This window comes from Schistocerca gregaria, chromosome 3 (assembly GCF_023897955.1).
Source record: "Schistocerca gregaria isolate iqSchGreg1 chromosome 3, iqSchGreg1.2, whole genome shotgun sequence".
NCBI classification, from domain to species: Eukaryota; Metazoa; Arthropoda; class Insecta; order Orthoptera; family Acrididae; genus Schistocerca; species Schistocerca gregaria.
Genome location: NC_064922.1, coordinates 671,345,939 through 671,356,357, shown reverse-complemented (window position 1 = coordinate 671,356,357; position 10,419 = coordinate 671,345,939). Strand labels below are relative to the sequence as shown.

Here is a 10,419-nt window from a genome sequence, read left to right as displayed (position 1 = left end):
TCTCGTCGCCTTGTCCGTCCCTCGTTTGCTTCTTTGTCCTGTCCTGTGTTTTTCCCCTTCTCATCACGTCGACCCCCACCACCACCACTACTGCCACCACCACTGCCATCATACACACATCCCTCTCCGCCGCTGCCAGGTGTGCCGCATCACTCCCCCCTCAGTCCATCCCCCCACTCCTCACTCTCCCATCTCCCTCACTCTTTGTCACCCCATCCCCGACTCCTCCCTCCTCCTCTTCTGATCCCTTCCCACCACTCCCTCCCCCTTCACCTTCCGTTTCTGCGGCCCCTGCTAGGGTGATCGCCCGGCGGGCTACGGCCCATGCTCAGCTCTCCCCTTCACCTTCATCATCATTGTCTGCACTGTCACCTTCGTCACAGCCCTCACCGTCTCTGGCGCCGACTCCCGCACCAGGACCTGCCACCCCGCCACATTCCATTCACTCCCATCCCCCACACCTCCGCCGCCGGCGTCAAGTGACCCAGTGCACCCCTACATTCTCTACTCACAAAAAATGTCCACCTCGTCCCCCTTCCCCACCCCTTGATGCCATGGATGTCTCCCCGCCTGTCCCTGCCCCATCCTCCTCCTCCACCCCCTCTTCCTACTGCTACCTCCTCTCCCGTCCTGATCCCTCCCTTCTTGAGGCCCGGAACCTCACCCTCTTCCTTTGCCAGAATTTTCCTGCTGCCCCCATCTCCCTCCTCACTCCTCGCCGTGATTCGGTGCTCATCTCCTCCCCCAGCCCCACACAGATCTCCTATCCCACATCCCTATCGCTCGCTTTGACCCTAATGCCTCCCTCGCCCCTGCCCCTTCCCCACCTGCCTCCCGCCAACCCCAACCCCCACGTCACCAACCGACCCTCACCACCATGATTACTCGGCTTCGTCTGGTGATCACGGAGGAGGAGGTGATGACGGAGCTCAAGGCGCATCCCCATCTGGAGGTGCGTGTGGTTCGCCACATCCATAACTCAGCCGGCCCCACCCGCCTTATGTGGGTCTTCTCCGAAGACGCCCCCTCCATCGACCATCTGCTGAAGGAAGGAGGAGGGTGCCCTTCTCTTTCACCAACGCTAAGAAAATGACCCTTCCCATATCCTCCTGAATCCCTCCATTGCCAGAGGTGCTTGCGGTATAATGCACACCCGACATCTGAGTGCCGCAAGGCTCCCACCAGCCAGCACTGTAGGCAAGCACACTTTTTACGGCAGTGCCCCAATCTCCAGTCCCCCTCCCCTTCTGTAATACCTGTAACTTCCCTCATCCCACTTACTCTCAGAAATGTAAGGCATGACCCCCTCCTACCACTCCTGAACTCACCATTCCTGTTCGCCCTCTGGATTCCCCCACCCCTCCTGGAAATTCCCTTCGCCACATCCTACCGCTGAGGACATCATCAGATTCCTCACCATCATCCTTCAGAATGTTCATCCTTTTCAGCGCCCTCACACCCTCCAACAGATCTCCCTCGCCACCCGTTCCGTTTTCCAACTAAAAATGTACGCCACCTACTCCAGCAACCAGGCCGATTTCAAATTCTACCTTCTCCCTCGTCTAAATCCCTGTCATGGCGCGACAGCACCATATCCTTTTCAACAATATCCGCTCCCTTCCTGCCAACAAGAACCTCTTCCTGCACACCCTTGCCACCCACTGCATGGATGCCTTCTTCCTCAATGAAACCTTCCTCCAACCCCACCACACCGTCCATACTTCGCCCTACCGCCTTCACCACTCCGATAATTCCCTCCCAATTGCGCATGGCGGAGTTACTATTGGTCAGCACCATCAAATCCCAGTTCGGCTCCAACCTCTCCTTCCCGACCCCACCGAACACCTGATCCTTAGTCTCTTCTTCCCTGGCCTTACCGTCACCTGCGCCACCATCTATGTCCGCTGTAATGTCCCTATTCCCTTCGGCTTCCTCTCCCACATTAACCGTACCTTCTCCTCCAACGTGATCGCCGCCGACCTCAACATCCATAGTTGTTCCGCCGCCCAGTTATGGCGGTGACATCTTCTCCCTTCAAGGCGACCTCATTCCCAACACCCCGCACACCCATCCCAAATCCAACCCCACTCCCGATGTTATCCTTTCCTCCCCTAACCTCCTTGGCCGCATAACGGTGGATGTCCTGAAGCCTATTGGTAGCGACCATCTCCCTGTCCTCCTCACCGTTTCAGACAGTCATCGCCCCGCCCCGACCCTCGTAATGACCCTCCCCCAAAGTATGTCCATGACTATTCCCATGCCAACTGGAATGCCTACCGGTATGCCCTCTCCACCCAGGTCGATAGGCACCCCCTCTCCTACAATTACCCTGATGACGTTACTCATGCTGCCTCCTTTCTCCAGCAGACCTTGTCTGAGGCCATGGAGGCCCATGTCCCTACTGTCGCCATCGGGGATGGAAAATACATCGGAGAGGTAGGGGGCAAAGTGATTGGCCTTATTAAGGTTGTCAGGCAATGGGTGATCATCATGGAGAAGAGGATAGTAGGGGGAGGGTTTAGTTCCAGTAAGGCGACGGAAGGCTGTCCAGAACTTGGACGAGTTGATAGGTAGGGTAGCATTTAAACGGGTGCATGTCTGTCGCCAGTCCCGGCGTTTCTTGGCCGCAAGCAATTTTCGAATGTGTTGCTGGAGTTGCCGGTGGCGTCATAGTGTGTCCGGGTCACGCGTGCGGAGGAAGGAACGGTAGAGATGACGGGATTCACGGAGGAGGAGGACGGCCTGTGGGGGTAAGGTAGGATGTTCGGTGTGGATGGCGACAGTAGGGACGTGGGCCTCCATGGCCTCAGACAAGGTCTGCTGGAGAAAGGAGGCAGCATGAGTTACGTCATCAGGGTGATTGTAGGAGAGGGGGTGGCTATCGACCTGGGTGGAGAGGGCATCCCGGTAGGCATCCAGTTGGCATGGGAATAGTCATGGACGTACTTATGGGGAGGGTCACTTCGAGGATCGGGGTGGGGGCGACAACTGTCTTAAACGGTGAGGAGGACAGGGAGATGGTCGCTACCAATAGGCTCCAGGACATCCACTGTTATGCGGCCAAGGAGGTTGGGGGAGGAAAGGATAACATCGGTAGTGGAGTTGGATTCAGGACGGGTGTGCTGGGGGATGGGAATGAGGTCGCCTTGAAGGGAGGAGAGGAACCGATGCCACCGCCGTACCTGGGCAGTGGAACGACTATGGATGTTGATAAGCGGCGATAACGTAGGAGGAGAAGGTGTGGTCAATGTGGGAGAGGAAGTCGAACGGAATAGGGACGTTAGGGTGGATGTAGATGGTGGCGCAAGTGACGGTAAGGCCGGGGAAGAAGAGACTAAGGATCAGGTGTTCGGTGGGGTCGGGATGGAGAGGTTGGAGCCGAACTGGGATCTGACTGTGGTGACTAATGGCAACTCCACCACGGAGTGGTGAAGGAGGTAGGGCGACGTGTGGTCGGTGTGGTGAGGTTGGAGGAAAGTTTTATTGAGGAGAAAGGCATCCACACGGTGGGTGGCAAGGGTGTGGAGGAAGAGGTTCTTGTTGGCAGGGAGGGAGCAGATGTTGTTGAAAATGATACGGTGCTGTCGCACCATGACAGGTATTTAGACAAGGGTGTCAGGACGGGAGAAGGTGAAATGGGCCTGGTTTGTGGAGTAGGTGGCATATATTTTCAAGTGGAAAAAGGAACGGGCGGAAAGGAAGACCTGTTGGAGGGTGTGAGGGCGCTGGAAATGGTGGACGTTTTGTAGGACAATGGTGAGTCAGGCGACACGGGGTTTGGGGTTGGTGGGTGGAGATGGAGAAGGAGCAGGGGTGAGGGAAGCTTTGGGGCCAAAGCTGGTGATGGGGAGGCTGGAGAGGATGTCAGTATGGAGGGTAGTGCTGGGGGAGGAAATGAGAACGAATCCCGTCTGGGAGTGAGGAGAGAGATGGGAGCACCAGGGAAGTGTTGGCAGAGGAGGAGGGAGAGATTCCAGGCTTCGAGAAGGGAAGGATCATGACGGGAGAGGAGGCATTTGTATAAAGAGGGGAGGGAGGTGGAGGAGGAGGTTGAGGGAGCAGGGCCAGGCAGGGAGACAATGTTGACATCCATGGCATCCTGGGAGGGGAAGGAGGAGGGGGCGGGGCCTTTTTGGGAGAGGAGGAGGTGGTGGTGCCACTAGGGCCCTTAACGGCGGCAGAAGGATGGGTGGTTATATGAGGGAAGGGAGCTATAGGGAGGTGGCGGGAAGGGGCAGGTCCCCGCGTGGACGCAGCAGTCGGCGCCGGAGATGGTGACGGTGAAGGCGACGGCGATGGCAACGGCGACGGCGGTGATGGCGAAGGTGATGGGCAGAGTGGGGCATGGGCAGTGGCCGAACGGGCGAAGGGAGAGTAAGAAGAGGAGGGATGGAAAGAAGGAGGTGTGACTGGTCACACCATGTAATGGTGGTGGTGGTGGCGGCAGAGAGGGAAGTGTAAACTATGGGTGTGGTGGTAGTGGTCATAGGGGTGGTGGGGGCGGACATGACGACAAGGATAAACAAAATGCACAGGACGAAAAGGAAAGGGGGAAAAAACTGGGGACAGATGGACACAAAGACATAGATGGAAGAAGACGAAGACGGTTGAAGACGAAGACGGACGAGGACCGGAGTCCCAAGCTGCTGGCACTGGCACTGACGCTGACGCCGACGATGGCTGGCAGGAATGCCGCCGCAGCTGCTGCTGCTTCCGCAAACGGGGCCGGGGCTGGGACCGGGACCAGCGCCGCTGCTGCTGCTGCTGGAGGGCTGGCTGCCTGGCTGGCTGCCTGGCTGGCTGGCTGGCTGGACCGCTGCTGCTGGAGGGCTGGCTGGCTGCTGCCGGCTGGACCGCTGCTGCTGGCCTGGCCGCTGCTGCTGGCCCGGACCGGTGCTGCTGCTGCTGCTGCTGCTGCATGGCTGCACTGCTGCTGCAGGGCTGGACCACTGCTGCACGGCTGGCTGGCTGGCTGGCCGGCTGGCTGGCTGGCTGGCTGGCTGGCTGGCTGGCTGGCACCTGAAACCCTAGCGCCTCAATTAGTGCGGAAATGGCACAATCGAAGGGTGGTAACCTTGTGGAATACCGCCGGATATGTTTGAACGCACCTACGTTCTGTATTTAAATTTAAAAAACCTACCTGTTACCAACAGTTCGTCTAAAATTGTGAGCCATACGTCTGTGACTATACAGCGCCATCTATCACAAAGCTAAAAAAAGTGGTCCAACTAAAACATTCATATTTCTTTACGTACTACACGAATATGTAATAAAGAATGGGGGTTCCTATTGTAAAAAACGTAGTTGATATCCATTTGACCTATGGCAGCGCCACCTAGCGGGCCAACCACAGCGCCATCTGGTTTCCCCCTTCAAGCTAGACAAGTTTCATTCTTTGTAGTTCTTTCGTTTGACTCTTATTTCGTGAGATATTTGGCCCGGTCACAATCAATGGACCACCCTGTATACGGTACTACAAGTTTGTTCAAAATGATCTAGACACTTTCAGCTGACTGTAAAAAATGTTTGTATCGAGTTAAGGCATTATGTGATTATACATACAGAAACAGCAACTCAAGAAGTCTTTCTTTTTTGTGATTCTCAAATGTCCGATATGAGAACTGTTAGTCGCATTGCACACATACAGTATTTTATCCAGTTCAACCAAATTCGCCCCAGAGTGTCTGCATGATGTCACTCGTACCTGCCCTGATGCCTTCTTGTAAGGTAAATTTCACACTGTGTCAGGTCCAGTGAAAGTTGGGACCATGTCAGCAACTGCAGACTGTTATCTGGTGCGTGACCGGCTCATCGTTGCGGTGGCTCAGTTACTAAAATCTCATGAACGTCATTATGAAAATGTGGCAAGGAATATTCCTACTGAGCAGCGAAATTATCACTGTCCGTTTGCAACTGCAGCACAAGACACCGCATCCAGATAAGAACGTCCACCTGTTCCCGCCTCTACTAAGAAGAAGGGTCCATACATTTTTACCTTGACAAAGCACAAACCACATTAACCTTTGGGAATCCTCTGACATGTTTGACGATAGTGTGGTGCTGCTCCGCTCCCCAATTTGTACATTGGGCCATGTTGCTGACCCTTCAATTGAAATATTGCCTCATAGCTGAAGAGCAACCAACAAGTGAAATCATAATCTTCCATTTCGTCGCCATGCGTAATACCTTGGAGCAACTGAATCCGATACTGTTTCATTTGCAGAAGATTCCTCAGCAGTCTCCAAACCGTTGGTTGTGGAGTCCCTAGCTCATTGACTTTTGTAGAATTCTGAAAGAATTCAATTTCTGTCAGTCTATCATGGGCAGGGGACATTTACTGGTTACGTAATTATCAATGTCAATAAAATTCACAAAACAGCTGTTTACTTTAAGATATTATTTTGTTTTATTGTGAAGGCTACCAGTTTCGGCATTTCGTAACGCCATCTTCAGGCCACATACGGATCTATCCCAATAAACGAACTTGTCGAAGAGCACCATATATGAAACTTCCTGGCAGATTAAAACTGTGTGCTGGACCGAGACTCGCACTCGGGACCTTTGCCTTTCGCCGGCAATTGCTCTACCAACTGAGCTACCCAAGCAAGACTCACGCCCCGTCCTCACAGCTTTACTTCTGCCAGTACCTCGTCTCCTACCTTCCAAGCTTTTTAGAAGCTCTTCTGTGAATCTTTCAGAACTAGCGCTCCTGAAAGAAAGTATGTTGTTTCATTGTAGAAACATACCCCGGGCTGTGGCTAAGCCATGTCTCCACAATATCCTTTCTTTCAGGAATGCTAGTTCTGCAAGGTTCGCAGGAGAGCTTCTGTAAAGTTAGGAAGGTAGGAGACGAGCTACCGGCAGAAGTAAAGCTGTGAGGACGGGGCGTGAGTCGTGCTTGGGTAGCTCAGTTGATAGAGCACTTGTCCGCGAAAGGCAAAGGTCCGGAGTTCGAGTCTCGGTCCGGCACACAGTTTTAATCTGCCAGGGAGTTTCATGTCAGTGCACACTTCGCTGTAGAGTGAAAATTTCATTCTAGAAACACCACATATCTCTGGATATCGCGAATTCAATCGTTACGTTCGAAGACGTGATAGCAACTGCCATGTTTATGAATGCAACTACTGAATTCACGACATCCAGAGATTTATGGCGTTATACGACAAGTTCATTTGTTTGGATAGATGCATATGGGGCCTGAAGATTCCATAATGAAACGCCAAAACTGGTAGATTTCACAATAAAATAAAATAATATCTCAAGGTACACGGTTGTCGGTGAATTTTATTGACATTGACAATTCTGAAGAACTGTTCTCTGATCCGTTCATCTGTTCCCAGATGATAGCTGCCCATTACTTTTGCATTTACAGACATTCTGTTTCTTTAACCCTCTGTACCCACTCGTAAATGGATTGTCTAGAAGGTAAAACTAAACTGAAATTCTCCCAAATGGGAAATGAAGGCCCAACAGTACCGACTCGCTGCTATGTCATCCTCAGCCCATAGGCAACACTGTATGCAGATATGCAGGGGCATGTGGTCAGCACACCGCTCTCCCGGCCGTACGTCAGTTTCTGAGGCTGGAGCCGCTACTTCTCAATCAATTAGCTCTTCAGTTTGCCTCACAAGGGTTAAGTGCACCCCCTGGCCAACAGCACTCGGCAGACCGGATGGTCACCCATCCAAGTGCTAGCCCAGCCTGACAGCGCTTATCTTCGGTGATCTGACAGGAACTGGTATTATCATTGCAGCATAGCCGTTGGCTGTATAGCACGTGGAACAATGAAACTTCCTGGCAGATTAAAACTGTGTGCCCGACCGAGACTCGAACTCGGGACCTTTGCCTTTCGCGGGCAAGTGCTCTACCATCTGAGCTACCGAAGCACGACTCACGCACGGTACAACTTTTAGAAGTCGCATTCTGGACCAAAACATGAAAAATGTGGCTGGTAAACATGGGCTCTGAAATGAATACCTTAAGAGCTATGAGCACTTGTTCATCTCCGATAGTTAAACATCTTTTCTTTAGAGAGCTCCTTGGTGTCCATATTTTTGGAGGAGGTAGTATGGACCAAAACAACCAAAAATGTCCAACACAAATAGGCTCTCAAATACATTTTGTAGCCCACATTCACAGGGAATTTTTTCTTGTTCAAACCATACTGTCACCTCTGAAAGTTACCGTCTTTACAGTCAACAACAATACCGGTACGTGTTTTCCACTGTCAGAGGTATCAGAATGATTTTTGCTTATAACTTTGAACTCTGTCATTTGCAGACTCGGCTCCCTTACCTCAAACTGATGCATTTACCCTTCTCCCTCACTCCTGAAAGTTTGTAGCGTCGTCATGGAAATGCACGTACAAGCAAAGCAGAGCTGAATAGGTTATCATCCGTGTATGATGCGGGCCACAAATTTGGAAATCACTGATTTTGAGAAGGGATAGACCATTAAGGCCTGGCTCTTGGAACTACACTCTCAGAAACGCTTCAAGTTCGCTGCTGATCGCTGGGAATCTCTATGAGAAGCAGTCAAAGGACAGTGAAACCACAAGTACATGATATTGTGTGGGATAACAGAGGTCTGAGGCTTCGCCTCTGTGTAAAGCATGAAGGGTAGCAATTTGTACCAGACCTGACCACAGGGTACAAATGTTGCAAGTGCAATTGCTACAGAGCAAATCCTTCTATGCAAATTGGACTCCAAATCAGACGATCCCTACATTTTATCATGTTGACATCGTCAGTTACGATTGCAAAAAATAGTTCAAATGGCTCTGAGCACTATGGGACTCAACTGCTGTGGTCATCAGTCCCCTAGAACTTAGAACTACTTAAACCTAACTAACCTAAGGACATCATACACATCCATGCCCGAGGCAGGATTCGAACCTGCGACCGTAGCAGTCACACGGTTCCGGACTGCGCGCCTGGAACCGCGAGACCACTGTGGCCGGCAGTTACGATTGCACCGTGGGTAATGGAAACAGGTTGTTTGGTCAGATGAATAATGTTTCTTGTTAAATCAGATCTATGGTCATCTTCAGATGTGCAAACGGCCGCTCAAAACATCCTCCATAGGGTGGACGCAGGCCAGTGGAAGCAGTATTACACTACAGGAGATAACCAACTGAGCTTCCATTGTATCCCCAGTAGTAACTGAAAGCACCAAACAGCTACACACTACATGAATTCTGTTTTGTATCAACTACATCCTTCAGGCTTGGTGTCCTCCCCGATGGCAATGGCATCTTCTAGCAGAGTGACTGTCCATGTCATATCGTCTACAGTGGTTTGAACAGCATGGTAGTGAAGTCACATTATCTGGACCACCAAATCCACCTGTTCTGAACTTAGTGGAAAACAAAAGGGATGCTATCGGTCGCTAGCTCCACCTTCACTAACCACCGGCAAGTAATTTCACAAAAGTGCATAAACTGTGCATAGACATCTGATGCTACGTGCCTCTGTGAAACTTCCGAAGACTTTCTCAATTCATACCACACAGAATCGCTGCTGTAATGCTTTCCAAAGGTTGACCAACACATTATTGAGCAGGCAGCCATAATGTTTTGACTCATCAGTTATACAGTAGTTCTAGAAACGCCTAGCAGACAAAGACTACATGATGCCTTGCTGTAGCTGGTAGCCTGTCAGCTCTGATTTGATAGCAGATTAACACAACTCCAAACACAGAATCTCGTCAACAATATGTTTGTTAGAATACTTTCTGACACTGAGCCTGAAGATAAGTGAATGTGAATTGGCTTTCATGTACTTGTTTCATAGAGGCCAATGATACCTTCAAAGTAAAGTAACTGAGGAGAATACAGAATGATATTATAGATCAAATGTCCAAAAATTGAATGAATTTTTATGTGTGTGTGTGTGTGTGTGTGTGTGTGTGTGTGTGTGTGTGTGTGTGTGTGTGTGTGTGTGTGTGTGTGTCTGTGTGTGTGTGGTGTGTGTGTGTGTGTGTGATTGAGGGAGGGAGGGAGGGAGAGAGAGAGAGAGAGAGAAAGAGAGAGAGAGAGAGAGAGAGAGAGAGAGAGAGAGAGAGAGAGAGAGAAATAACAGATGCTTGGCATACATCAGTATCAGCGAAAGGGGCTTTTGTACTTCAGTCGTGTTGCATTTGCATGGCAGCTATTCTCATTCACATAATCATGTTCTAAAACTGAGAGCTGAAGTAGTCAGAGGCAGTTGTACCCTAGTCATCTCAAACTGAGATGAGTTCCATCTAGAATGCTATTGTTGATGACAAGACACTAAACCCTAATCTTTCTTCTTTCTCTTTAGTTATGTGTGTGTACAGTTGCATACCTTCACAACACTACTGAGATCCTAAAAGTGAGCCATCAATACAAAAGCACGCTACACACCATTGTGAAACAGATGAAGCAGTGGAAATGCAAGC

The 10,419-nt window shown here is 50.9% G+C and overlaps 1 pseudogene; it reads right to left on the bottom strand.

Moving 5' to 3' along the window:
* Positions 1-7,648: 7,648 nt before the first annotated feature.
* On the bottom strand, positions 7,649-7,766 carry LOC126357251 (5S ribosomal RNA; annotated as a pseudogene).
* Positions 7,767-10,419: the final 2,653 nt, after the last annotated feature.